The 21,301-nt window shown below is 47.8% G+C and overlaps 47 non-coding genes across 47 annotated transcripts; all 47 read left to right on the forward strand.

The window, feature by feature from the left end:
- Window positions 1-223: 223 nt before the first annotated feature.
- Window positions 224-339, forward strand: LOC134062879 (U5 spliceosomal RNA). The gene has a single exon (XR_009935660.1). It is a non-coding gene; the product is annotated as a U5 spliceosomal RNA (small nuclear RNA).
- Window positions 340-676: 337 nt separating this feature from the next.
- On the forward strand, window positions 677-792 carry LOC134062869 (U5 spliceosomal RNA). Its single transcript, XR_009935651.1, has one exon. It is a non-coding gene; the product is annotated as a U5 spliceosomal RNA (small nuclear RNA).
- A 337-nt stretch (window positions 793-1,129) lies between these two features.
- LOC134062920 (U5 spliceosomal RNA) lies at window positions 1,130-1,243 on the forward strand. Its single transcript, XR_009935699.1, has one exon. It is a non-coding gene; the product is annotated as a U5 spliceosomal RNA (small nuclear RNA).
- A 337-nt stretch (window positions 1,244-1,580) lies between these two features.
- LOC134062881 (U5 spliceosomal RNA) lies at window positions 1,581-1,696 on the forward strand. Its single transcript, XR_009935662.1, has one exon. It is a non-coding gene; the product is annotated as a U5 spliceosomal RNA (small nuclear RNA).
- Window positions 1,697-2,033: 337 nt separating this feature from the next.
- LOC134062861 (U5 spliceosomal RNA) lies at window positions 2,034-2,149 on the forward strand. The gene has a single exon (XR_009935643.1). It is a non-coding gene; the product is annotated as a U5 spliceosomal RNA (small nuclear RNA).
- A 337-nt stretch (window positions 2,150-2,486) lies between these two features.
- On the forward strand, window positions 2,487-2,602 carry LOC134062882 (U5 spliceosomal RNA). The gene has a single exon (XR_009935663.1). It is a non-coding gene; the product is annotated as a U5 spliceosomal RNA (small nuclear RNA).
- A 337-nt stretch (window positions 2,603-2,939) lies between these two features.
- LOC134062883 (U5 spliceosomal RNA) lies at window positions 2,940-3,055 on the forward strand. The gene has a single exon (XR_009935664.1). It is a non-coding gene; the product is annotated as a U5 spliceosomal RNA (small nuclear RNA).
- A 337-nt stretch (window positions 3,056-3,392) lies between these two features.
- Window positions 3,393-3,508, forward strand: LOC134062884 (U5 spliceosomal RNA). The gene has a single exon (XR_009935665.1). It is a non-coding gene; the product is annotated as a U5 spliceosomal RNA (small nuclear RNA).
- Window positions 3,509-3,845: 337 nt separating this feature from the next.
- On the forward strand, window positions 3,846-3,961 carry LOC134062885 (U5 spliceosomal RNA). Its single transcript, XR_009935666.1, has one exon. It is a non-coding gene; the product is annotated as a U5 spliceosomal RNA (small nuclear RNA).
- A 337-nt stretch (window positions 3,962-4,298) lies between these two features.
- Window positions 4,299-4,414, forward strand: LOC134062886 (U5 spliceosomal RNA). Its single transcript, XR_009935667.1, has one exon. It is a non-coding gene; the product is annotated as a U5 spliceosomal RNA (small nuclear RNA).
- Window positions 4,415-4,752: 338 nt separating this feature from the next.
- LOC134062912 (U5 spliceosomal RNA) lies at window positions 4,753-4,866 on the forward strand. The gene has a single exon (XR_009935691.1). It is a non-coding gene; the product is annotated as a U5 spliceosomal RNA (small nuclear RNA).
- Window positions 4,867-5,203: 337 nt separating this feature from the next.
- Window positions 5,204-5,319, forward strand: LOC134062856 (U5 spliceosomal RNA). The gene has a single exon (XR_009935639.1). It is a non-coding gene; the product is annotated as a U5 spliceosomal RNA (small nuclear RNA).
- Window positions 5,320-5,656: 337 nt separating this feature from the next.
- On the forward strand, window positions 5,657-5,772 carry LOC134062788 (U5 spliceosomal RNA). The gene has a single exon (XR_009935573.1). It is a non-coding gene; the product is annotated as a U5 spliceosomal RNA (small nuclear RNA).
- Window positions 5,773-6,109: 337 nt separating this feature from the next.
- Window positions 6,110-6,225, forward strand: LOC134062862 (U5 spliceosomal RNA). Its single transcript, XR_009935644.1, has one exon. It is a non-coding gene; the product is annotated as a U5 spliceosomal RNA (small nuclear RNA).
- Window positions 6,226-6,562: 337 nt separating this feature from the next.
- On the forward strand, window positions 6,563-6,678 carry LOC134062887 (U5 spliceosomal RNA). Its single transcript, XR_009935668.1, has one exon. It is a non-coding gene; the product is annotated as a U5 spliceosomal RNA (small nuclear RNA).
- Window positions 6,679-7,016: 338 nt separating this feature from the next.
- Window positions 7,017-7,132, forward strand: LOC134062870 (U5 spliceosomal RNA). The gene has a single exon (XR_009935652.1). It is a non-coding gene; the product is annotated as a U5 spliceosomal RNA (small nuclear RNA).
- Window positions 7,133-7,469: 337 nt separating this feature from the next.
- On the forward strand, window positions 7,470-7,583 carry LOC134062921 (U5 spliceosomal RNA). The gene has a single exon (XR_009935700.1). It is a non-coding gene; the product is annotated as a U5 spliceosomal RNA (small nuclear RNA).
- Window positions 7,584-7,920: 337 nt separating this feature from the next.
- Window positions 7,921-8,034, forward strand: LOC134062922 (U5 spliceosomal RNA). Its single transcript, XR_009935701.1, has one exon. It is a non-coding gene; the product is annotated as a U5 spliceosomal RNA (small nuclear RNA).
- Window positions 8,035-8,371: 337 nt separating this feature from the next.
- On the forward strand, window positions 8,372-8,487 carry LOC134062888 (U5 spliceosomal RNA). Its single transcript, XR_009935669.1, has one exon. It is a non-coding gene; the product is annotated as a U5 spliceosomal RNA (small nuclear RNA).
- Window positions 8,488-8,824: 337 nt separating this feature from the next.
- Window positions 8,825-8,940, forward strand: LOC134062863 (U5 spliceosomal RNA). Its single transcript, XR_009935645.1, has one exon. It is a non-coding gene; the product is annotated as a U5 spliceosomal RNA (small nuclear RNA).
- Window positions 8,941-9,277: 337 nt separating this feature from the next.
- LOC134062889 (U5 spliceosomal RNA) lies at window positions 9,278-9,393 on the forward strand. Its single transcript, XR_009935670.1, has one exon. It is a non-coding gene; the product is annotated as a U5 spliceosomal RNA (small nuclear RNA).
- A 337-nt stretch (window positions 9,394-9,730) lies between these two features.
- On the forward strand, window positions 9,731-9,846 carry LOC134062890 (U5 spliceosomal RNA). Its single transcript, XR_009935671.1, has one exon. It is a non-coding gene; the product is annotated as a U5 spliceosomal RNA (small nuclear RNA).
- A 337-nt stretch (window positions 9,847-10,183) lies between these two features.
- On the forward strand, window positions 10,184-10,299 carry LOC134062871 (U5 spliceosomal RNA). Its single transcript, XR_009935653.1, has one exon. It is a non-coding gene; the product is annotated as a U5 spliceosomal RNA (small nuclear RNA).
- A 337-nt stretch (window positions 10,300-10,636) lies between these two features.
- LOC134062893 (U5 spliceosomal RNA) lies at window positions 10,637-10,752 on the forward strand. Its single transcript, XR_009935673.1, has one exon. It is a non-coding gene; the product is annotated as a U5 spliceosomal RNA (small nuclear RNA).
- Window positions 10,753-11,089: 337 nt separating this feature from the next.
- LOC134062894 (U5 spliceosomal RNA) lies at window positions 11,090-11,205 on the forward strand. Its single transcript, XR_009935674.1, has one exon. It is a non-coding gene; the product is annotated as a U5 spliceosomal RNA (small nuclear RNA).
- Window positions 11,206-11,543: 338 nt separating this feature from the next.
- On the forward strand, window positions 11,544-11,657 carry LOC134062913 (U5 spliceosomal RNA). The gene has a single exon (XR_009935692.1). It is a non-coding gene; the product is annotated as a U5 spliceosomal RNA (small nuclear RNA).
- Window positions 11,658-11,994: 337 nt separating this feature from the next.
- Window positions 11,995-12,110, forward strand: LOC134062857 (U5 spliceosomal RNA). Its single transcript, XR_009935640.1, has one exon. It is a non-coding gene; the product is annotated as a U5 spliceosomal RNA (small nuclear RNA).
- A 337-nt stretch (window positions 12,111-12,447) lies between these two features.
- LOC134063315 (U5 spliceosomal RNA) lies at window positions 12,448-12,563 on the forward strand. Its single transcript, XR_009936077.1, has one exon. It is a non-coding gene; the product is annotated as a U5 spliceosomal RNA (small nuclear RNA).
- Window positions 12,564-12,900: 337 nt separating this feature from the next.
- On the forward strand, window positions 12,901-13,016 carry LOC134062897 (U5 spliceosomal RNA). Its single transcript, XR_009935677.1, has one exon. It is a non-coding gene; the product is annotated as a U5 spliceosomal RNA (small nuclear RNA).
- Window positions 13,017-13,354: 338 nt separating this feature from the next.
- On the forward strand, window positions 13,355-13,468 carry LOC134062918 (U5 spliceosomal RNA). The gene has a single exon (XR_009935697.1). It is a non-coding gene; the product is annotated as a U5 spliceosomal RNA (small nuclear RNA).
- A 337-nt stretch (window positions 13,469-13,805) lies between these two features.
- On the forward strand, window positions 13,806-13,921 carry LOC134062750 (U5 spliceosomal RNA). The gene has a single exon (XR_009935535.1). It is a non-coding gene; the product is annotated as a U5 spliceosomal RNA (small nuclear RNA).
- Window positions 13,922-14,258: 337 nt separating this feature from the next.
- LOC134062878 (U5 spliceosomal RNA) lies at window positions 14,259-14,374 on the forward strand. Its single transcript, XR_009935659.1, has one exon. It is a non-coding gene; the product is annotated as a U5 spliceosomal RNA (small nuclear RNA).
- A 337-nt stretch (window positions 14,375-14,711) lies between these two features.
- On the forward strand, window positions 14,712-14,827 carry LOC134062854 (U5 spliceosomal RNA). The gene has a single exon (XR_009935637.1). It is a non-coding gene; the product is annotated as a U5 spliceosomal RNA (small nuclear RNA).
- Window positions 14,828-15,164: 337 nt separating this feature from the next.
- LOC134063330 (U5 spliceosomal RNA) lies at window positions 15,165-15,280 on the forward strand. The gene has a single exon (XR_009936092.1). It is a non-coding gene; the product is annotated as a U5 spliceosomal RNA (small nuclear RNA).
- Window positions 15,281-15,617: 337 nt separating this feature from the next.
- On the forward strand, window positions 15,618-15,733 carry LOC134062751 (U5 spliceosomal RNA). Its single transcript, XR_009935536.1, has one exon. It is a non-coding gene; the product is annotated as a U5 spliceosomal RNA (small nuclear RNA).
- Window positions 15,734-16,070: 337 nt separating this feature from the next.
- On the forward strand, window positions 16,071-16,186 carry LOC134063309 (U5 spliceosomal RNA). Its single transcript, XR_009936071.1, has one exon. It is a non-coding gene; the product is annotated as a U5 spliceosomal RNA (small nuclear RNA).
- A 336-nt stretch (window positions 16,187-16,522) lies between these two features.
- Window positions 16,523-16,638, forward strand: LOC134062909 (U5 spliceosomal RNA). The gene has a single exon (XR_009935688.1). It is a non-coding gene; the product is annotated as a U5 spliceosomal RNA (small nuclear RNA).
- Window positions 16,639-16,975: 337 nt separating this feature from the next.
- Window positions 16,976-17,091, forward strand: LOC134063331 (U5 spliceosomal RNA). The gene has a single exon (XR_009936093.1). It is a non-coding gene; the product is annotated as a U5 spliceosomal RNA (small nuclear RNA).
- A 337-nt stretch (window positions 17,092-17,428) lies between these two features.
- On the forward strand, window positions 17,429-17,544 carry LOC134063334 (U5 spliceosomal RNA). Its single transcript, XR_009936095.1, has one exon. It is a non-coding gene; the product is annotated as a U5 spliceosomal RNA (small nuclear RNA).
- A 337-nt stretch (window positions 17,545-17,881) lies between these two features.
- On the forward strand, window positions 17,882-17,997 carry LOC134062752 (U5 spliceosomal RNA). The gene has a single exon (XR_009935537.1). It is a non-coding gene; the product is annotated as a U5 spliceosomal RNA (small nuclear RNA).
- Window positions 17,998-18,334: 337 nt separating this feature from the next.
- On the forward strand, window positions 18,335-18,450 carry LOC134062907 (U5 spliceosomal RNA). The gene has a single exon (XR_009935687.1). It is a non-coding gene; the product is annotated as a U5 spliceosomal RNA (small nuclear RNA).
- A 337-nt stretch (window positions 18,451-18,787) lies between these two features.
- On the forward strand, window positions 18,788-18,903 carry LOC134063335 (U5 spliceosomal RNA). The gene has a single exon (XR_009936096.1). It is a non-coding gene; the product is annotated as a U5 spliceosomal RNA (small nuclear RNA).
- A 337-nt stretch (window positions 18,904-19,240) lies between these two features.
- Window positions 19,241-19,356, forward strand: LOC134063336 (U5 spliceosomal RNA). Its single transcript, XR_009936097.1, has one exon. It is a non-coding gene; the product is annotated as a U5 spliceosomal RNA (small nuclear RNA).
- Window positions 19,357-19,693: 337 nt separating this feature from the next.
- LOC134062839 (U5 spliceosomal RNA) lies at window positions 19,694-19,808 on the forward strand. Its single transcript, XR_009935623.1, has one exon. It is a non-coding gene; the product is annotated as a U5 spliceosomal RNA (small nuclear RNA).
- A 338-nt stretch (window positions 19,809-20,146) lies between these two features.
- Window positions 20,147-20,261, forward strand: LOC134062840 (U5 spliceosomal RNA). Its single transcript, XR_009935624.1, has one exon. It is a non-coding gene; the product is annotated as a U5 spliceosomal RNA (small nuclear RNA).
- A 338-nt stretch (window positions 20,262-20,599) lies between these two features.
- On the forward strand, window positions 20,600-20,715 carry LOC134063337 (U5 spliceosomal RNA). The gene has a single exon (XR_009936098.1). It is a non-coding gene; the product is annotated as a U5 spliceosomal RNA (small nuclear RNA).
- A 337-nt stretch (window positions 20,716-21,052) lies between these two features.
- On the forward strand, window positions 21,053-21,168 carry LOC134063338 (U5 spliceosomal RNA). The gene has a single exon (XR_009936099.1). It is a non-coding gene; the product is annotated as a U5 spliceosomal RNA (small nuclear RNA).
- The last annotated feature ends 133 nt before the right edge of the window (window positions 21,169-21,301 follow it).

Genomic DNA, 21,301 nt, shown 5'->3' on the forward strand with positions numbered 1-21,301 from the left:
CTGGTGCTGTAAGCTTTTCTGGATTTTGAGGAGGGGGAAAAACGAAACTTTTTCTTAGGCCCAGTTTGAAAATGACTAGACCATATGCGTATCACTTCACCTTTTGCACAAAGGTAAAGCAGTACTTTGAAGGTCCGTGCGTGGCGTTAAGGGTACTTGTAACCCTGATGGTGACCCGTGTCGCTGGCGGTGACTACCTGAAGTCATGTTCTAGACCGGCAGAACACTCATGGTTCTCTTCATATCGTGTAAATCTTTCGCCTTTTACTAAAGATTTCCGTGGAAAGGACCACTATGAGTTGATATGAATTTTTTGACGCCCCGCCTTACGGTGGGGCTCCTTGATCTGTGAAAAAGAAGCGCTTTCTCTTTGCTTGTGTGCCGACAGCGACGAACGAAAGGAGAGGAGCTCCCACGTTGGCGGCACGGTCTGCTGTTCGCCTGTGGTTTTACCTGGTGCTGTAAGCTTTTCTGGATTTTGAGGAGGGGGAAAAACTAAACTTTTTCTTAGGCCCAGTTTGAAAATGACTAGACCATATGCGTATCACTTCACCTTTTGCACAAAGGTAAAGCAGTACTTTGAAGGTCCGTGCGTGGCGTTAAGGGTACTTGTAACCCTGATGGTGACCCGTGTCGCTGGCGGTGGCTACCTGAAGTCATGTTCTAGACCGGCAGAACACTCATGGTTCTCTTCATATCGTGTAAATCTTTCGCCTTTTACTAAAGATTTCCGTGGAAAGGACCACTATGAGTTCATATGAATTTTTTGACGCCCCGCCTTACGGTGGGGCTCCTTGATCTGTGAAAAAGAAGCGCTTTCTCTTTGCTTGTGTGCCGACAGCGACGAACGAAAGGAGAGGAGCTCCCACGTTGGCGGCACGGTCTGCTGTTCGCCTGTGGTTTTACCTGGTGCTGTAAGCTTTTCTGGATTTTGAGGAGGGGGAAAAACTAAACTTTTTCTTAGGCCCAGTTTGAAAATGACTAGACCATATGCGTATCACTTCACCTTTTGCACAAAGGTAAAGCAGTACTTTGAAGGTCCGTGCGTGGCGTTAAGGGTACTTGTAACCCTGATGGTGACCCGTGTCGCTGGCGGTGGCTACCTGAAGTCATGTTCTAGACCGGCAGAACACTCATGGTTCTCTTCATATCGTGTAAATCTTTCGCCTTTTACTAAAGATTCGTGGAAAGGACCACTATGAGTTGATATGAATTTTTTGACGCCCCGCCTTACGGTGGGGCTCCTTGATCTGTGAAAAAGAAGCGCTTTCTCTTTGCTTGTGTGCCGACAGCGACGAACGAAAGGAGAGGAGCTCCCACGTTGGCGGCACGGTCTGCTGTTCGCCTGAGGTTTTACCTGGTGCTGTAAGCTTTTCTGGATTTTGAGGAGGGGGAAAAACTAAACTTTTTCTTAGGCCCAGTTTGAAAATGACTAGACCATATGCGTATCACTTCACCTTTTGCACAAAGGTAAAGCAGTACTTTGAAGGTCCGTGCGTGGCGTTAAGGGTACTTGTAACCCTGATGGTGACCCGTGTCGCTGGCGGTGGCTACCTGAAGTCATGTTCTAGACCGGCAGAACACTCATGGTTCTCTTCATATCGTGTAAATCTTTCGCCTTTTACTAAAGATTTCCGTGGAAAGGACCACTATGAGTTGATATGAATTTTTTGACGCCCCGCCTTACGGTGGGGCTCCTTGATCTGTGAAAAAGAAGCGCTTTCTCTTTGCTTGTGTGCCGACGGCGACGAACGAAAGGAGAGGAGCTCCCACGTTGGCGGCACGGTCTGCTGTTCGCCTGTGGTTTTACCTGGTGCTGTAAGCTTTTCTGGATTTTGAGGAGGGGGAAAAACTAAACTTTTTCTTAGGCCCAGTTTGAAAATTACTAGACCATATGCGAATCACTTCACCTTTTGCACAAAGGTAAAGCAGTACTTAGAAGGTCTGTGCGTGGCGTCAAGGGTACTTGTAACCCTGATGGTGACCCGTGTCGCTGGCGGTGGCTACCTGAAGTCATGTTCTAGACCGGAAGAACATTCATGGTTCTCTTCATATCGTATAAATCTTTCGCCTTTTACTAAAGATTTCCGTGGAAAGGACCACTATGAGTTGATATGAATTTTTTGACGCCCCGCATTACGGTGGGGCTCCTTGATTTGTGAAAAAGAAGCGCTTTCTCTTTGCTTGTGTGCCGATAGCGACGAACGAAAGGGGAGGAGCTCCCACGTTGGCGGCACGGTCTGCTGTTCGCCTGTGGTTTTACCTGGTGCTGTAAGCTTTTCTGGATTTTGAGGAGGGGGAAAAACTAAACTTTTTCTTAGGCCCAGTTTGAAAATGACTAGACCATATGCGTATCACTTCACCTTTTGCACAAAGGTAAAGCAGTACTTTGAAGGTCCGTGCGTGGCGTTAAGGGTACTTGTAACCCTGATGGTGACCCGTGTCGCTGGCGGTGGCTACCTGAAGTCATGTTCTAGACCGGCAGAACACTCATGGTTCTCTTCATATCGTGTAAATCTTTCGCCTTTTACTAAAGATTTCCGTGGAAAGGACCACTATGAGTTGATATGAATTTTTTGACGCCCCGCCTTACGGTGGGGCTCCTTGATCTGTGAAAAAGAAGCGCTTTCTCTTTGCTTGTGTGCCGACAGCGACGAACGAAAGGAGAGGAGCTCCCACGTTGGCGGCACGGTCTGCTGTTCGCCTGTGGTTTTACCTGGTGCTGTAAGCTTTTCTGGATTTTGAGGAGGGGGAAAAACTAAACTTTTTCTTAGGCCCAGTTTGAAAATGACTAGACCATATGCGTATCACTTCACCTTTTGCACAAAGGTAAAGCAGTACTTTGAAGGTCCGTGCGTGGCATTAAGGGTACTTGTAACCCTGATGGTGACCCGTGTCGCTGGCGGTGGCTACCTGAAGTCATGTTCTAGACCGGCAGAACACTCATGGTTCTCTTCATATCGTGTAAATCTTTCGCCTTTTACTAAAGATTTCCGTGGAAAGGACCACTATGAGTTGATATGAATTTTTTGACGCCCCGCCTTACGGTGGGGCTCCTTGATCTGTGAAAAAGAAGCGCTTTCTCTTTGCTTGTGTGCCGACAGCGACGAACGAAAGGAGAGGAGCTCCCACGTTGGCGGCACGGTCTGCTGTTCGCCTGTGGTTTTACCTGGTGCTGTAAGCTTTTCTGGATTTTGAGGAGGGGGAAAAACTAAACTTTTTCTTAGGCCCAGTTTGAAAATGACTAGACCATATGCGTATCACTTCACCTTTTGCACAAAGGTAAAGCAGTACTTTGAAGGTCCGTGCGTGGCGTTAAGGGTACTTGTAACCCTGATGGTGACCCGTGTCGCTGGCGGTGGCTACCTGAAGTCATGTTCTAGACCGGCAGAACACTCATGGTTCTCTTCATATCGTGTAAATCTTTCGCCTTTTACTAAAGATTTCCGTGGAAAGGACCACTATGAGTTGATATGAATTTTTTGACGCCCCGCCTTACGGTGGGGCTCCTTGATCTGTGAAAAAGAAGCGCTTTCTCTTTGCTTGTGTGCCGACAGCGACGAACGAAAGGAGAGGAGCTCCCACGTTGGCGGCACGGTCTGCTGTTCGCCTGTGGTTTTACCTGGTGCTGTAAGCTTTTCTGGATTTTGAGGAGGGGGAAAAACTAAACTTTTTCTTAGGCCCAGTTTGAAAATGACTAGACCATATGCGTATCACTTCACCTTTTGCACAAAGGTAAAGCAGTACTTTGAAGGTCCGTGCGTGGCGTCAAGGGTACTTGTAACCCTGATGGTGACCCCCGTCGCTGGCGGTGGCTACCTGAAGTCATGTTATAGACCGGCAGAACACTCATGGTTCTCTTCATATCGTGTAAATCTTTCGCCTTTTACTAAAGATTTCCGTGGAAAGGACCACTATGAGTTGATATGAATTTTTTGACGCCCCGCCTTACGGTGGGGCTCCTTGATCTGTGAAAAAGAAGCGCTTTCTCTTTGCTTGTGTGCCGACGGCGACGAACGAAAGGAGAGGAGCTCCCACGTTGGCGGCACGGTCTGCTGTTCGCCTGTGGTTTTACCTGGTGCTGTAAGCTTTTCTGGATTTTGAGGAGGGGGAAAAACTAAACTTTTTCTTAGGCCCAGTTTGAAAATTACTAGACCATATGCGAATCACTTCACCTTTTGCACAAAGGTAAAGCAGTACTTAGAAGGTCCGTGCGTGGCGTCAAGGGTACTTGTAACCCTGATGGTGACCCGTGTCGCTGGCGGTGGCTACCTGAAGTCATGTTCTAGACCGGCAGAACACTCATGGTTCTCTTCATATCGTGTAAATCTTTCGCCTTTTACTAAAGATTTCCGTGGAAAGGACCACTATGAGTTGATATGAATTTTTTGACGCCCCGCCTTACGGTGGGGCTCCTTGAACTGTGAAAAAGAAGCGCTTTCTCTTTGCTTGTGTGCCGACGGCGACGAACGAAAGGAGAGGAGCTCCCACGTTGGCGGCACGGTCTGCTGTTCGCCTGTGGTTTTACCTGGTGCTGTAAGCTTTTCTGGATTTTGAGGAGGGGGAAAAACTAAACTTTTTCTTAGGCCCAGTTTGAAAATTACTAGACCATATGCGAATCACTTCACCTTTTGCACAAAGGTAAAGCAGTACTTAGAAGGTCCGTGCGTGGCGTCAAGGGTACTTGTAACCCTGATGGTGACCCGTGTCGCTGGCGGTGGCTACCTGAAGTCATGTTCTAGACCGGCAGAACACTCATGGTTTCTTCATATCGTATAAATCTTTCGCCTTTTACTAAAGATTTCCGTGGAAAGGACCACTATGAGTTGATATGAATTTTTTGACGCCCCGCCTTACGGTGGGGCTCCTTGATTTGTGAAAAAGAAGCGCTTTCTCTTTGCTTGTGTGCCGATGGCGACGAACGAAAGGGGAGGAGCTCCCACCTTGGCGGCACGGTCTGCTGTTCGCCTGTGGTTTTACCTGGTGCTGTAAGCTTTTCTAGATTTTGAGGAGGGGGAAAAACTAAACTTTTTCTTAGACCCAGTTTGAAAATTACTAGACCATATACGTATCACTTCACCTTTTGCACAAAGGTAAAGCAGTACTTTCAAGGTCCGTGCGTGGCGTTAAGGGTACTTGTAACCCTGATGGTGACCCGTGTCGCTGGCGGTGGCTACCTGAAGTCTTGTTCTAGACCGGCAGAACACTCATGGTTCTCTTCATATCGTATAAATCTTTCGCCTTTTACTAAAGATTTCCGTGGAAAGGACAACTATGAGTTGATATGAATTTTTTGACGCCCCGCATTACGGTGGGGCTCCTTGATTTGTGAAAAAGAAGCGCTTTCTCTTTGCTTGTGTGCCGACAGCGACGAACGAAAGGGGAGGAGCTCCCACCTTGGCGGCACAGTCTGCTGTTCGCCTGTGGTTTTACCTGGTGCTGTAAGCTTTTCTGGATTTTGAGGAGGGGGAAAAACTAAACTTTTTCTTAGGCCCAGTTTGAAAATTACTAGACCATATGCGAATCACTTCACCTTTTGCACAAAGGTAAAGCAGTACTTAGAAGGTCCGTGCGTGGCGTCAAGGGTACTTGTAACCCTGATGGTGACCCGTGTCGCTGGCGGTGGCTACCTGAAGTCTTGTTCTAGACCGGCAGAACACTCATGGTTCTCTTCATATCGTATAAATCTTTCGCCTTTTACTAAAGATTTCCGTGGAAAGGACCACTATGAGTTGATATGAATTTTTTGACGCCCCGCCCTACGGTGGGGCTCCTTGATTTGTGAAAAAGAAGCGCTTTCTCTTTGCTTGTGTGCCGACAGCGACGAACGAAAGGGGAGGAGCTCCCACGTTGGCGGCACGGTCTGCTGTTCGCCTGTGGTTTTACCTGGTGCTGTAAGCTTTTCTGGATTTTGAGGAGGGGGAAAAACTAAACTTTTTCTTAGGCCCAGTTTGAAAATTACTAGACCATATGCGAATCACTTCACCTTTTGCACAAAGGTAAAGCAGTACTTAGAAGGTCTGTGCGTGGCGTCAAGGGTACTTGTAACCCTGATGGTGACCCGTGTCGCTGGCGGTGGCTACCTGAAGTCATGTTCTAGACCGGAAGAACATTCATGGTTCTCTTCATATCGTATAAATCTTTCGCCTTTTACTAAAGATTTCCGTGGAAAGGACCACTATGAGTTGATATGAATTTTTTGACGCCCCGCATTACGGTGGGGCTCCTTGATTTGTGAAAAAGAAGCGCTTTCTCTTTGCTTGTGTGCCGATAGCGACGAACGAAAGGGGAGGAGCTCCCACGTTGGCGGCACGGTCTGCTGTTCGCCTGTGGTTTTACCTGGTGCTGTAAGCTTTTCTGGATTTTGAGGAGGGGGAAAAACGAAACTTTTTCTTAGGCCCAGTTTGAAAATGACTAGACCATATGCGTATCACTTCACCTTTTGCACAAAGGTAAAGCAGTACTTTGAAGGTCCGTGCGTGGCGTTAAGGGTACTTGTAACCCTGATGGTGACCCGTGTCGCTGGCGGTGACTACCTGAAGTCATGTTCTAGACCGGCAGAACACTCATGGTTCTCTTCATATCGTGTAAATCTTTCGCCTTTTACTAAAGATTTCCGTGGAAAGGACCACTATGAGTTGATATGAATTTTTTGACGCCCCGCCTTACGGTGGGGCTCCTTGATCTGTGAAAAAGAAGCGCTTTCTCTTTGCTTGTGTGCCGACAGCGACGAACGAAAGGAGAGGAGCTCCCACGTTGGCGGCACGGTCTGCTGTTCGCCTGTGGTTTTACCTGGTGCTGTAAGCTTTTCTGGATTTTGAGGAGGGGGAAAAAACTAAACTTTTTCTTAGGCCCAGTTTGAAAATGACTAGACCATATGCGTATCACTTCACCTTTTGCACAAAGGTAAAGCAGTACTTTGAAGGTCCGTGCGTGGCGTTAAGGGTACTTGTAACCCTGATGGTGACCCGTGTCGCTGGCGGTGGCTACCTGAAGTCATGTTCTAGACCGGCAGAACACTCATGGTTCTCTTCATATCGTGTAAATCTTTCGCCTTTTACTAAAGATTTCCGTGGAAAGGACCACTATGAGTTCATATGAATTTTTTGACGCCCCGCCTTACGGTGGGGCTCCTTGATCTGTGAAAAAGAAGCGCTTTCTCTTTGCTTGTGTGCCGACAGCGACGAACGAAAGGAGAGGAGCTCCCACGTTGGCGGCACGGTCTGCTGTTCGCCTGTGGTTTTACCTGGTGCTGTAAGCTTTTCTGGATTTTGAGGAGGGGGAAAAACTAAACTTTTTCTTAGGCCCAGTTTGAAAATGACTAGACCATATGCGTATCACTTCACCTTTTGCACAAAGGTAAAGCAGTACTTTGAAGGTCCGTGCGTGGCGTTAAGGGTACTTGTAACCCTGATGGTGACCCGTGTCGCTGGCGGTGGCTACCTGAAGTCATGTTCTAGACCGGCAGAACACTCATGGTTCTCTTCATATCGTGTAAATCTTTCGCCTTTTACTAAAGATTCGTGGAAAGGACCACTATGAGTTGATATGAATTTTTTGACGCCCCGCCTTACGGTGGGGCTCCTTGATCTGTGAAAAAGAAGCGCTTTCTCTTTGCTTGTGTGCCGACAGCGACGAACGAAAGGAGAGGAGCTCCCACGTTGGCGGCACGGTCTGCTGTTCGCCTGAGGTTTTACCTGGTGCTGTAAGCTTTTCTGGATTTTGAGGAGGGGGAAAAACTAAACTTTTTCTTAGGCCCAGTTTGAAAATGACTAGACCATATGCGTATCACTTCACCTTTTGCACAAAGGTAAAGCAGTACTTTGAAGGTCCGTGCGTGGCGTTAAGGGTACTTGTAACCCTGATGGTGACCCGTGTCGCTGGCGGTGGCTACCTGAAGTCATGTTCTAGACCGGCAGAACACTCATGGTTCTCTTCATATCGTGTAAATCTTTCGCCTTTTACTAAAGATTCGTGGAAAGGACCACTATGAGTTGATATGAATTTTTTGACGCCCCGCCTTACGGTGGGGCTCCTTGATCTGTGAAAAAGAAGCGCTTTCTCTTTGCTTGTGTGCCGACAGCGACGAACGAAAGGAGAGGAGCTCCCACGTTGGCGGCACGGTCTGCTGTTCGCCTGAGGTTTTACCTGGTGCTGTAAGCTTTTCTGGATTTTGAGGAGGGGGAAAAACTAAACTTTTTCTTAGGCCCAGTTTGAAAATGACTAGACCATATGCGTATCACTTCACCTTTTGCACAAAGGTAAAGCAGTACTTTGAAGGTCCGTGCGTGGCGTTAAGGGTACTTGTAACCCTGATGGTGACCCGTGTCGCTGGCGGTGGCTACCTGAAGTCATGTTCTAGACCGGCAGAACACTCATGGTTCTCTTCATATCGTGTAAATCTTTCGCCTTTTACTAAAGATTTCCGTGGAAAGGACCACTATGAGTTGATATGAATTTTTTGACGCCCCGCCTTACGGTGGGGCTCCTTGATCTGTGAAAAAGAAGCGCTTTCTCTTTGCTTGTGTGCCGACGGCGACGAACGAAAGGAGAGGAGCTCCCACGTTGGCGGCACGGTCTGCTGTTCGCCTGTGGTTTTACCTGGTGCTGTAAGCTTTTCTGGATTTTGAGGAGGGGGAAAAACTAAACTTTTTCTTAGGCCCAGTTTGAAAATTACTAGACCATATGCGAATCACTTCACCTTTTGCACAAAGGTAAAGCAGTACTTAGAAGGTCTGTGCGTGGCGTCAAGGGTACTTGTAACCCTGATGGTGACCCGTGTCGCTGGCGGTGGCTACCTGAAGTCATGTTCTAGACCGGAAGAACATTCATGGTTCTCTTCATATCGTATAAATCTTTCGCCTTTTACTAAAGATTTCCGTGGAAAGGACCACTATGAGTTGATATGAATTTTTTGACGCCCCGCATTACGGTGGGGCTCCTTGATTTGTGAAAAAGAAGCGCTTTCTCTTTGCTTGTGTGCCGATAGCGACGAACGAAAGGGGAGGAGCTCCCACGTTGGCGGCACGGTCTGCTGTTCGCCTGTGGTTTTACCTGGTGCTGTAAGCTTTTCTGGATTTTGAGGAGGGGGAAAAACTAAACTTTTTCTTAGGCCCAGTTTGAAAATGACTAGACCATATGCGTATCACTTCACCTTTTGCACAAAGGTAAAGCAGTACTTTGAAGGTCCGTGCGTGGCGTTAAGGGTACTTGTAACCCTGATGGTGACCCGTGTCGCTGGCGGTGGCTACCTGAAGTCATGTTCTAGACCGGCAGAACACTCATGGTTCTCTTCATATCGTGTAAATCTTTCGCCTTTTACTAAAGATTTCCGTGGAAAGGACCACTATGAGTTGATATGAATTTTTTGACGCCCCGCCTTACGGTGGGGCTCCTTGATCTGTGAAAAAGAAGCGCTTTCTCTTTGCTTGTGTGCCGACAGCGACGAACGAAAGGAGAGGAGCTCCCACGTTGGCGGCACGGTCTGCTGTTCGCCTGTGGTTTTACCTGGTGCTGTAAGCTTTTCTGGATTTTGAGGAGGGGGAAAAACTAAACTTTTTCTTAGGCCCAGTTTGAAAATGACTAGACCATATGCGTATCACTTCACCTTTTGCACAAAGGTAAAGCAGTACTTTGAAGGTCCGTGCGTGGCGTTAAGGGTACTTGTAACCCTGATGGTGACCCGTGTCGCTGGCGGTGGCTACCTGAAGTCATGTTCTAGACCGGCAGAACACTCATGGTTCTCTTCATATCGTGTAAATCTTTCGCCTTTTACTAAAGATTTCCGTGGAAAGGACCACTATGAGTTGATATGAATTTTTTGACGCCCCGCCTTACGGTGGGGCTCCTTGATCTGTGAAAAAGAAGCGCTTTCTCTTTGCTTGTGTGCCGACAGCGACGAACGAAAGGAGAGGAGCTCCCACGTTGGCGGCACGGTCTGCTGTTCGCCTGTGGTTTTACCTGGTGCTGTAAGCTTTTCTGGATTTTGAGGAGGGGGAAAAACTAAACTTTTTCTTAGGCCCAGTTTGAAAATGACTAGACCATATGCGTATCACTTCACCTTTTGCACAAAGGTAAAGCAGTACTTTGAAGGTCCGTGCGTGGCGTTAAGGGTACTTGTAACCCTGATGGTGACCCGTGTCGCTGGCGGTGGCTACCTGAAGTCATGTTCTAGACCGGCAGAACACTCATGGTTCTCTTCATATCGTGTAAATCTTTCGCCTTTTACTAAAGATTTCCGTGGAAAGGACCACTATGAGTTGATATGAATTTTTTGATGCCCCGCCTTACGGTGGGGCTCCTTGATCTGTGAAAAAGAAGCGCTTTCTCTTTGCTTGTGTGCCGACAGCGACGAACGAAAGGAGAGGAGCTCCCACGTTGGCGGCACGGTCTGCTGTTCGCCTGTGGTTTTACCTGGTGCTGTAAGCTTTTCTGGATTTTGAGGAGGGGGAAAAACTAAACTTTTTCTTAGGCCCAGTTTGAAAATGACTAGACCATATGCGTATCACTTCACCTTTTGCACAAAGGTAAAGCAGTACTTTGAAGGTCCGTGCGTGGCGTCAAGGGTACTTGTAACCCTGATGGTGACCCCCGTCGCTGGCGGTGGCTACCTGAAGTCATGTTATAGACCGGCAGAACACTCATGGTTCTCTTCATATCGTGTAAATCTTTCGCCTTTTACTAAAGATTTCCGTGGAAAGGACCACTATGAGTTGATATGAATTTTTTGACGCCCCGCCTTACGGTGGGGCTCCTTGATCTGTGAAAAAGAAGCGCTTTCTCTTTGCTTGTGTGCCGACGGCGACGAACGAAAGGAGAGGAGCTCCCACGTTGGCGGCACGGTCTGCTGTTCGCCTGTGGTTTTACCTGGTGCTGTAAGCTTTTCTGGATTTTGAGGAGGGGGAAAAACTAAACTTTTTCTTAGGCCCAGTTTGAAAATTACTAGACCATATGCGAATCACTTCACCTTTTGCACAAAGGTAAAGCAGTACTTAGAAGGTCCGTGCGTGGCGTCAAGGGTACTTGTAACCCTGATGGTGACCCGTGTCGCTGGCGGTGGCTACCTGAAGTCATGTTCTAGACCGGCAGAACACTCATGGTTCTCTTCATATCGTGTAAATCTTTCGCCTTTTACTAAAGATTTCCGTGGAAAGGACCACTATGAGTTGATATGAATTTTTTGACGCCCCGCCTTACGGTGGGGCTCCTTGAACTGTGAAAAAGAAGCGCTTTCTCTTTGCTTGTGTGCCGACGGCGACGAACGAAAGGAGAGGAGCTCCCACGTTGGCGGCACGGTCTGCTGTTCGCCTGTGGTTTTACCTGGTGCTGTAAGCTTTTCTGGATTTTGAGGAGGGGGAAAAACTAAACTTTTTCTTAGGCCCAGTTTGAAAATTACTAGACCATATGCGAATCACTTCACCTTTTGCACAAAGGTAAAGCAGTACTTAGAAGGTCCGTGCGTGGCGTCAAGGGTACTTGTAACCCTGATGGTGACCCGTGTCGCTGGCGGTGGCTACCTGAAGTCATGTTCTAGACCGGCAGAACACTCATGGTTTCTTCATATCGTATAAATCTTTCGCCTTTTACTAAAGATTTCCGTGGAAAGGACCACTATGAGTTGATATGAATTTTTTGACGCCCCGCCTTACGGTGGGGCTCCTTGATTTGTGAAAAAGAAGCGCTTTCTCTTTGCTTGTGTGCCGATGGCGACGAACGAAAGGGGAGGAGCTCCCACCTTGGCGGCACGGTCTGCTGTTCGCCTGTGGTTTTACCTGGTGCTGTAAGCTTTTCTAGATTTTGAGGAGGGGGAAAAACTAAACTTTTTCTTAGACCCAGTTTGAAAATTACTAGACCATATACGTATCACTTCACCTTTTGCACAAAGGTAAAGCAGTACTTTCAAGGTCCGTGCGTGGCGTTAAGGGTACTTGTAACCCTGATGGTGACCCGTGTCGCTGGCGGTGGCTACCTGAAGTCTTGTTCTAGACCGGCAGAACACTCATGGTTCTCTTCATATCGTATAAATCTTTCGCCTTTTACTAAAGATTTCCGTGGAAAGGACAACTATGAGTTGATATGAATTTTTTGACGCCCCGCATTACGGTGGGGCTCCTTGATTTGTGAAAAAGAAGCGCTTTCTCTTTGCTTGTGTGCCGACAGCGACGAACGAAAGGGGAGGAGCTCCCACCTTGGCGGCACAGTCTGCTGTTCGCCTGTGGTTTTACCTGGTGCTGTAAGCTTTTCTGGATTTTGAGGAGGGGGAAAAACTAAACTTTTTCTTAGGCCCAGTTTGAAAATTACTAGACCATATGCGAATCACTTCACCTTTTGCACAAAGGTAAAGCAGTACTTAGAAGGTCCGTGCGTGGCGTCAAGGGTACTTGTAACCCTGATGGTGACCCGTGTCGCTGGCGGTGGCTACCTGAAGTCTTGTTCTAGACCGGCAGAACACTCATGGTTCTCTTCATATCGTATAAATCTTTCGCCTTTTACTAAAGATTTCCGTGGAAAGGACCACTATGAGTTGATATGAATTTTTTGATGCCCCGCCTTACGGTGGGGCTCCTTGAACTGTGAAAAAGAAGCGCTTTCTCTTTGCTTGTGTGCCGACGGCGACGAACGAAAGGAGAGGAGCTCCCACCTTGGCGGCACGGTCTGCTGTTCGCCTGTGGTTTTACCTGGTGCTGTAAGCTTTTCTGGATTTTGAGGAGGGGGAAAAACTAAACTTTTTCTTAGGCCCAGTTTGAAAATTACTAGACCATATGCGAATCACTTCACCTTTTGCACAAAGGTAAAGCAGTACTTAGAAGGTCCGTGCGTGGCGTCAAGGGTACTTGTAACCCTGATGGTGACCCATGTCGCTGGCGGTGGCTACCTGAAGTCATGTTCTAGACCGGCAGAACACTCATGGTTCTCTTCATATCGTATAAATCTTTCGTCTTTTACTAAAGATTTCCGTGGAAAGGACCACTATGAGTTGATATGAATTTTTTGACGCCCCGCCTTACGGTGGGGCTCCTTGATCTGTGAAAAAGAAGCGCTTTCTCTTTGCTTGTGTGCCGACAGCGACGAACGAAAGGGGAGGAGCTCCGACCTTGGCGGCACGGTCTGCTGTTCGCCTGTGGTTTTACCTGGTGCTGTAAGCTTTTCTGGATTTTGAGGAGGGGGAAAAACTAAACTTTTTCTTAGGCCCAGTTTGAAAATGACTAGACCATATGCGTATCACTTCACCTTTTGCACAAAGGTAAAGCAGTACTTTGAAGGTCCGTGCGTGGCGTTAAGGGTACTTGTAACCCTGATGGTGACCCGTGTCGCTGGCGGTGGCTACCTGAAGTCATGTTCTAGACCGGCAGAACACTCATGGTTTCTTCATATCGCATAAATCTTTCGCCTTTTACTAAAGATTTCCATGGAAAGGACCACTATGAGTTGATATGAATTTTTTGACGCCCCGCCTTACGGTGGGGCTCCTTGATTTGTGAAAAAGAAGCGCTTTCTCTTTGCTTGTGTGCCGATGGCGACGAACGAAAGGGGAGGAGCTCCCACCTTGGCGGCACGGTCTGCTGTTCGCCTGTGGTTTTACCTGGTGCTGTAAGCTTTTCTAGATTTTGAGGAGGGGGAAAAACTAAACTTTTTCTTAGACCCAGTTTGAAAATTACTAGACCATATACGTATCACTTCACCTTTTGCACAAAGGTAAAGCAGTACTTAGAAGGTCCGTGCGTGGCGTCAAGGGTACTTGTAACCCTGATGGTGACCCGTGTCGCTGGCGGTGGCTACCTGAAGTCATGTTCTAGACCGGAAGAACACTCATGGTTCTCTTCATATCGTATAAATCTTTCGCCTTTTACTAAAGATTTCCGTGGAAAGGACCACTATGAGTTGATATGAATTTTTTGACGCCCCGCATTACGGTGGGGCTCCTTGATTTGTGAAAAAGAAGCGCTTTCTCTTTGCTTGTGTGCCGATAGCGACGAACAAAAGGGGAGGAGCTCCCACGTTGGCGGCACGGTCTGCTGTTCGCCTGTGGTTTTACCTGGTGCTGTAAGCTTTTCTGGATTTTGAGGAGGGGGAAAAACTAAACTTTTTCTTAGGCCCAGTTTGAAAATGACTAGACCATATGCGTATCACTTCACCTTTTGCACAAAGGTAAAGCAGTACTTTGAAGGTCCGTGCGTGGCGTTAAGGGTACTTGTAACCCTGATGGTGACCCGTGTCGCTGGCGGTGGCTACCTGAAGTCATGTTCTAGACCGGCAGAACACTCATGGTTCTCTTCATATCGTATAAATCTTTCGCCTTTTACTAAAGATTTCTGTGGAAAGGACCACTATGAGTTGATATGAATTTTTTGACGCCCCGCCTTACTGTGGGGCTCCTTGATCTGTGAAAAAGAAGCGCTTTCTCTTTGCTTGTGTGCCGACGGCGACGAACGAAAGGAGAGGAGCTCCCACGTTGGCGGCACGGTCTGCTGTTCGCCTGTGGTTTTACCTGGTGCTGTAAGCTTTTCTGGATTTTGAGGAGGGGGAAAAACTAAACTTTTTCTTAGGCCCAGTTTGAAAATGACTAGACCATATGCGTATCACTTCACCTTTTGCACAAAGGTAAAGCAGTACTTTGAAGGTCCGTGCGTGGCGTTAAGGGTACTTGTAACCCTGATGGTGACCCGTGTCGCTGGCGGTGGCTACCTGAAGTCATGTTCTAGACCGGCAGAACACTCATGGTTCTCTTCATATCGTATAAATCTTTCGCCTTTTACTAAAGATTTCCGTGGAAAGGACCACTATGAGTTGATATGAATATTTTGACGCCCCGCCTTACGGTGGGGCTCCTTGAACTGTGAAAAAGAAGCGCTTTCTCTTTGCTTGTGTGCCGACGGCGACGAACGAAAGGAGAGGAGCTCCCACGTTGGCGGCACGGTCTGCTGTTCGCCTGTGGTTTTACCAGGTGCTGTAAGCTTTTCTGGATTTTGAGGAGGGGGAAAAACTAAACTTTTTCTTAGGCCCAGTTTGAAAATTACTAGACCATATGCGAATCACTTCACCTTTTGCACAAAGGTAAAGCAGTACTTAGAAGGTCCGTGCGTGGCGTCAAGGGTACTTGTAACCCTGATGGTGACCCGTGTCGCTGGCGGTGGCTACCTGAAGTCATGTTCTAGACCGGCAGAACACTCATGGTTCTCTTCATATCGTATAAATCTTTCGCCTTTTACTAAAGATTTCCGTGGAAAGGACCACTATGAGTTGATATGAATTTTTTGACGCCCCGCCTTACGGTGGGGCTCCTTGATCTGTGAAAAAGAAGCGCTTTCTCTTTGCTTGTGTGCCGACAGCGACGAACGAAACGGGAGGAGCTCCGACCTTGGCGGCACGGTCTGCTGTTCGCCTGTGGTTTTACCTGGTGCTGTAAGCTTTTCTGGATTTTGAGGAGGGGGAAAAACTAAACTTTTTCTTAGGCCCAGTTTGAAAATGACTAGACCATATGCGTATCACTTCACCTTTTGCACAAAGGTAAAGCAGTACTTTGAAGGTCCGTGCGTGGCGTTAAGGGTACTTGTAACCCTGATGGTGACCCGTGTCGCTGGCGGTGGCTACCTGAAGTCATGTTCTAGACCGGCAGAACACTCATGGTTCTCTTCATATCGTATAAATCTTTCGCCTTTTACTAAAGATTTCCGTGGAAAGGACCACTATGAGTTGATATGAATTTTTTGACGCCCCGCATTACGGTGGGGCTCCTTGATTTGTGAAAAAGAAGCGCTTTCTCTTTGCTTGTGTGCCGATAGCGACGAACGAAAGGGGAGGAGCTCCCACGTTGGCGGCACGGTCTGCTGTTCGCCTGTGGTTTTACCTGGTGCTGTAAGCTTTTCTGGATTTTGAGGAGGGGGAAAAACTAAACTTTTTCTTAGGCCCAGTTTGAAAATGACTAGACCATATGCGTATCACTTCACCTTTTGCACAAAGGTAAAGCAGTACTTTGAAGGTCCGTGCGTGGCGTTAAGGGTACTTGTAACCCTGATGGTGACCCGTGTCGCTGGCGGTGGCTACCTGAAGTCATGTTCTAGACCGGCAGAACACTCATGGTTCTCTTCATATCGTATAAATCTTTCGCCTTTTACTAAAGATTTCCGTGGAAAGGACCACTATGAGTTGATATGAATTTTTTGACGCCCCGCCTTACTGTGGGGCTCCTTGATCTGTGAAAAAGAAGCGCTTTCTCTTTGCTTGTGTGCCGACGGCGACGAACGAAAGGAGAGGAGCTCCCACGTTGGCGGCACGGTCTGCTGTTCGCCTGTGGTTTTACCTGGTGCTGTAAGCTTTTCTGGATTTTGAGGAGGGGGAAAAACTAAACTTTTTCTTAGGCCCAGTTTGAAAATGACTAAAGATATGCGTATCACTTCACCTTTTGCACAAAGGTAAAGCAGTACTTTGAAGGTCCGTGCGTGGCGTTAAGGGTACTTGTAACCCTGATGGTGACCCGTGTCGCTGGCGGTGGCTACCTGAAGTCATGTTCTAGACCGGCAGAACATTCATGGTTCTCTTCATGTCGTATAAATCTTTCGCCTTTTACTAAAGATTTCCGTGGAAAGGACCGCTATGAGTTGATATGAATTTTTTGACGCCCCGCCTTACGGTGGGGCTCCTTGATCTGTGAAAAAGAAGCGCTTTCTCTTTGTTTGTGTGCCGACAGCGACGAACGAAAGGAGAGGAGCTCCCACGTTGGCGGCACGGTCTGCTGTTCGCCTGTGGTTTTACCTGGTGCTGTAAGCTTTTCTGGATTTTGAGGAGGGGGAAAAACTAAACTTTTTCTTAGGCCCAGTTTGAAAATGACTAGACCATATGCGTATCACTTCACCTTTTGCACAAAGGTAAAGCAGTACTTTGAAGGTCCGTGCGTGGCCTTAAGGGTACTTGTAACCCTGATGGTGACCCGTGTCGCTGGCGGTGGCTACCTGAAGTCATGTTCTAGACCGGCAGAACACTCATGGTTCTCTTCATATCGTATAAATCTTTCGCCTTTTACTAAAGATTTCCGTGGAAAGGACCACTATGAGTTGATATGAATTTTTTGACGCCCCGCCTTACGGTGGGGCTCCTTGATCTGTGAAAAAGAAGCGCTTTCTCTTTGCTTGTGTGCCGACAGCGACGAACGAAAGGAGAGGAGCTCCCACGTTGGCGGCACGGTCTGCTGTTCGCCTGTGGTTTTACCTGGTGCTGTAAGCTTTTCTGGATTTTGAGGAGGGGGAAAAACTAAACTTTTTCTTAGGCCCAGTTTGAAAATGACTAGACCATATGCGTATCACTTCACCTTTTGCACAAAGGTAAAGCAGTACTTAGAAGGTCCGTGCGTGGCGTCAAGGGTACTTGTAACCCTGATGGTGACCCGTGTCGCTGGCGGTGGCTACCTGAAGTCATGTTCTAGACCGGCAGAACACTCATGGTTCTCTTCATATCGTATAAATCTTTCGCCTTTTACTAAAGATTTCCGTGGAAAGGACCACTATGAGTTGATATGAATTTTTTGACGCCCCGCCTTACGGTGGGGCTCCTTGAACTGTGAAAAAGAAGCGCTTTCTCTTTGCTTGTGTGCCGACAGCGACGAACGAAAGGAGAGGAGCTCCCACGTTGGCGGCACGGTCTGCTGTTCGCCTGTGGTTTTACCTGGTGCTGTAAGCTTTTCTGGATTTTGAGGAGGGGGAAAAACTAAACTTTTTCTTAGGCCCAGTTTGAAAATTACTAGACCATATGCGAATCACTTCACCTTTTGCACAAAGGTAAAGCAGTACTTAGAAGGTCCGTGCGTGGCGTCAAGGGTACTTGTAACCCTGATGGTGACCCGTGTCGCTGGCGGTGGCTACCTGAAGTCATGTTCTAGACCGGAAGAACACTCATGGTTCTCTTCATATCGTATAAATCTTTCGCCTTTTACTAAAGATTTCCGTGGAAAGGACCACTATGAGTTGATATGAATTTTTTGACGCCCCGCATTACGGTGGGGCTCCTTGATTTGTGAAAAAGAAGCGCTTTCTCTTTGCTTGTGTGCCGACAGCGACGAACGAAAGGGGAGGAGCTCCCACCTTGGCGGCACGGTCTGCTGTTCGCCTGTGGTTTTACCTGGTGCTGTAAGCTTTTCTGGATTTTGAGGAGGGGGAAAAACTAAACTTTTTCTTAGGCCCAGTTTGAAAATTACTAGACCATATGCGAATCACTTCACCTTTTGCACAAAGGTAAAGCAGTACTTAGAAGGTCCGTGCGTGGCGTCAAGGGTACTTGTAACCCTGATGGTGACCCGTGTCGCTGGCGGTGGCTACCTGAAGTCATGTTCTAGACCGGCAGAACACTCATGGTTCTCTTCATATCGTATAAATCTTTCGCCTTTTAGTAAAGATTTCCGTGGAAAGGACCAATATGAGTTGATATGAATTTTTTGACGCCCCGCCTTACGGTGGGGCTCCTTGATTTGTGAAAAAGAAGCGCTTTCTCTTTGCTTGTGTGCCGATAGCGACGAACGAAAGGGGAGGAGCTCCCACCTTGGCGGCACGGTCTGCTGTTCGCCTGTGGTTTTACCTGGTGCTGTAAGCTTTTCTGGATTTTGAGGAGGGGGAAAAACTAAACTTTTTCTTAGGCCCAGTTTGAAAATGACTAGACCATATGCGTATCACTTCACCTTTTGCACAAAGGTAAAGCAGTACTTTGAAGGTCCGTGCGTGGCGTTAAGGGTACTTGTAACCCTGATGGTGACCCGTGTCGCTGGCGGTGGCTACCTGAAGTCATGTTCTAGACCGGCAGAACACTCATGGTTCTCTTCATATCGTATAAATCTTTCGCCTTTTACTAAAGATTTCCGTGGAAAGGACCACTATGAGTTGATATGAATTTTTTGACGCCCCGCCTTACGGTGGGGCTCCTTGATCTGTGAAAAAGAAGCGCTTTCTCTTTGCTTGTGTGCCGACAGCGACGAACGAAAGGAGAGGAGCTCCCACGTTGGCGGCACGGTTTGCTGTTCGCCTGTGGTTTTACCTGGTGCTGTAAGCTTTTCTGGATTTTGAGGAGGGGGAAAAACTAAACTTTTTCTTAGGCCCAGTTTGAAAATGACTAGACCATATGCGTATCACTTCACCTTTTGCACAAAGGTAAAGCAGTACTTTGAAGGTCCGTGCGTGGCGTTAAGGGTACTTGTAACCCTGATGGTGACCCGTGTCGCTGGCGGTGGCTACCTGAAGTCATGTTCTAGACCGGCAGAACACTCATGGTTCTCTTCATATCGTATAAATCTTTCGCCTTTTACTAAAGATTTCCGTGGAAAGGACCACTATGAGTTGATATGAATTTTTTGACGCCCCGCCTTACGGTGGGGCTCCTTGATCTGTGAAAAAGAAGCGCTTTCTCTTTGCTTGTGTGCCGACAGCGACGAACGAAAGGAGAGGAGCTCCCACGTTGGCGGCACGGTCTGCTGTTTGCCTGTGGTTTTACCTGGTGCTGTAAGCTTTTCTGGATTTTGAGGAGGGGGAAAAACTAAACTTTTTCTTAGGCCCAGTTTGAAAATGACTAGACCATATGCGTATCACTTCACCTTTTGCACAAAGGTAAAGCAGTACTTTGAAGGTCCGTGCGTGGCGTTAAGGGTACTTGTAACCCTGATGGTGACCCGTGTCGCTGGCGGTGGCTACCTGAAGTCATGTTCTAGACCGGCAGAACACTCATGGTTCTCTTCATATCGTATAAATCTTTCGCCTTTTACTAAAGATTTCCGTGGAAAGGACCACTATGAGTTGATATGTATTTTTTGACGCCCCGCCTTACGGTGGGGCTCCTTGATCTGTGAAAAAGAAGCGCTTTCTCTTTGCTTGTGTGCCGGCAGCGACGAACGAAAGGAGAGGAGCTCCCACGTTGGCGGCACGGTCTGCTGTTCGCCTGTGGTTTTACCTGGTGCTGTAAGCTTTTCTGGATTTTGAGGAGGGGGAAAAACTAAACTTTTTCTTAGGCCCAGTTTGAAAATGACTAGACCATATGCGTATCACTTCACCTTTTGCACAAAGGTAAAGCAGTACTTTGAAGGTCCGTGCGTGGCGTTAAGGGTACTTGTAACCCTGATGGTGACCCGTGTCGCTGGCGGTGGCTACCTGAAGTCATGTTCTAGACCGGCAGAACACTCATGGTTCTCTTCATATCGTATAAATCTTTCGCCTTTTACTAAAGATTTCCGTGGAAAGGACCACTATGAGTTGATATGTATTTTTTGACGCCCCGCCTTACGGTGGGGCTCCTTGATCTGTGAAAAAGAAGCGCTTTCTCTTTGCTTGTGTGCCGACAGCGACGAACGAAAGGAGAGGAGCTCCCACGTTGGCGGCACGGTCTGCTGTTCGCCTGTGGTTTTACCTGGTGCTGTAAGCTTTTCTGGATTTTGAGGAGGGGGAAAAACTAAACTTTTTCTTAGGCCCAGTTTGAAAATGACTAGACCATATGCGTATCACTTCACCTTTTGCACAAAGGTAAAGCAGTACTTTGAAGGTCCGTGCGTGGCGTTAAGGGTACTTGTAACCCTGATGGTGACCCGTGTCGCTGGCGGTGGCTACCTGAAGTCATGTTCTAAACCGGCAGAACACTCATGGTTCTCTTCATATCGTATAAATCTTTCGCCTTTTACTAAAGATTTCCGTGGAAAGGACCACTATGAGTTGATATGAATTTTTTGACGCCCCGCCTTACGGTGGGGCTCCTTGATCTGTGAAAAAGAAGCGCTTTCTCTTTGCTTGTGTGCCGACGGCGACGAACGAAAGGAGAGGAGCTCCCACGTTGGCGGCACGGTCTGCTGTTCGCCTGTGGTTTTACCTGGTGCTGTAAGCTTTTCTGGATTTTGAGGAGGGGGAAAAACTAAACTTTTTCTTAGGCCCAGTTTGAAAATTACTAGACCATATGCGAATCACTTCACCTTTTGCACAAAGGTAAAGCAGTACTTAGAAGGTCCGTGCGTGGCGTCAAGGGTACTTGTAACCCTGATGGTGACCCGTGTCGCTGGCGGTGGCTACCTGAAGTCATGTTCTAGACCGGCAGAACACTCATGGTTCTCTTCATATCGTATAAATCTTTCGCCTTTTACTAAAGATTTCCGTGGAAAGGACCACTATGAGTTGATATGAATTTTTTGACGCCCCGCCTTACGGTGGGGCTCCTTGATCTGTGAAAAAGAAGCGCTTTCTCTTTGCTTGTGTGCCGACGGCGACGAACGAAAGGGGAGGAGCTCCGACCTTGGCGGCACGGACTGCTGTTCGCCTGTGGTTTTACCTGGTGCTGTAAGCTTTTC

Source organism: Sardina pilchardus, chromosome 17 (assembly GCF_963854185.1).
Source record: "Sardina pilchardus chromosome 17, fSarPil1.1, whole genome shotgun sequence".
NCBI classification, from domain to species: domain Eukaryota; kingdom Metazoa; phylum Chordata; class Actinopteri; order Clupeiformes; family Clupeidae; genus Sardina; species Sardina pilchardus.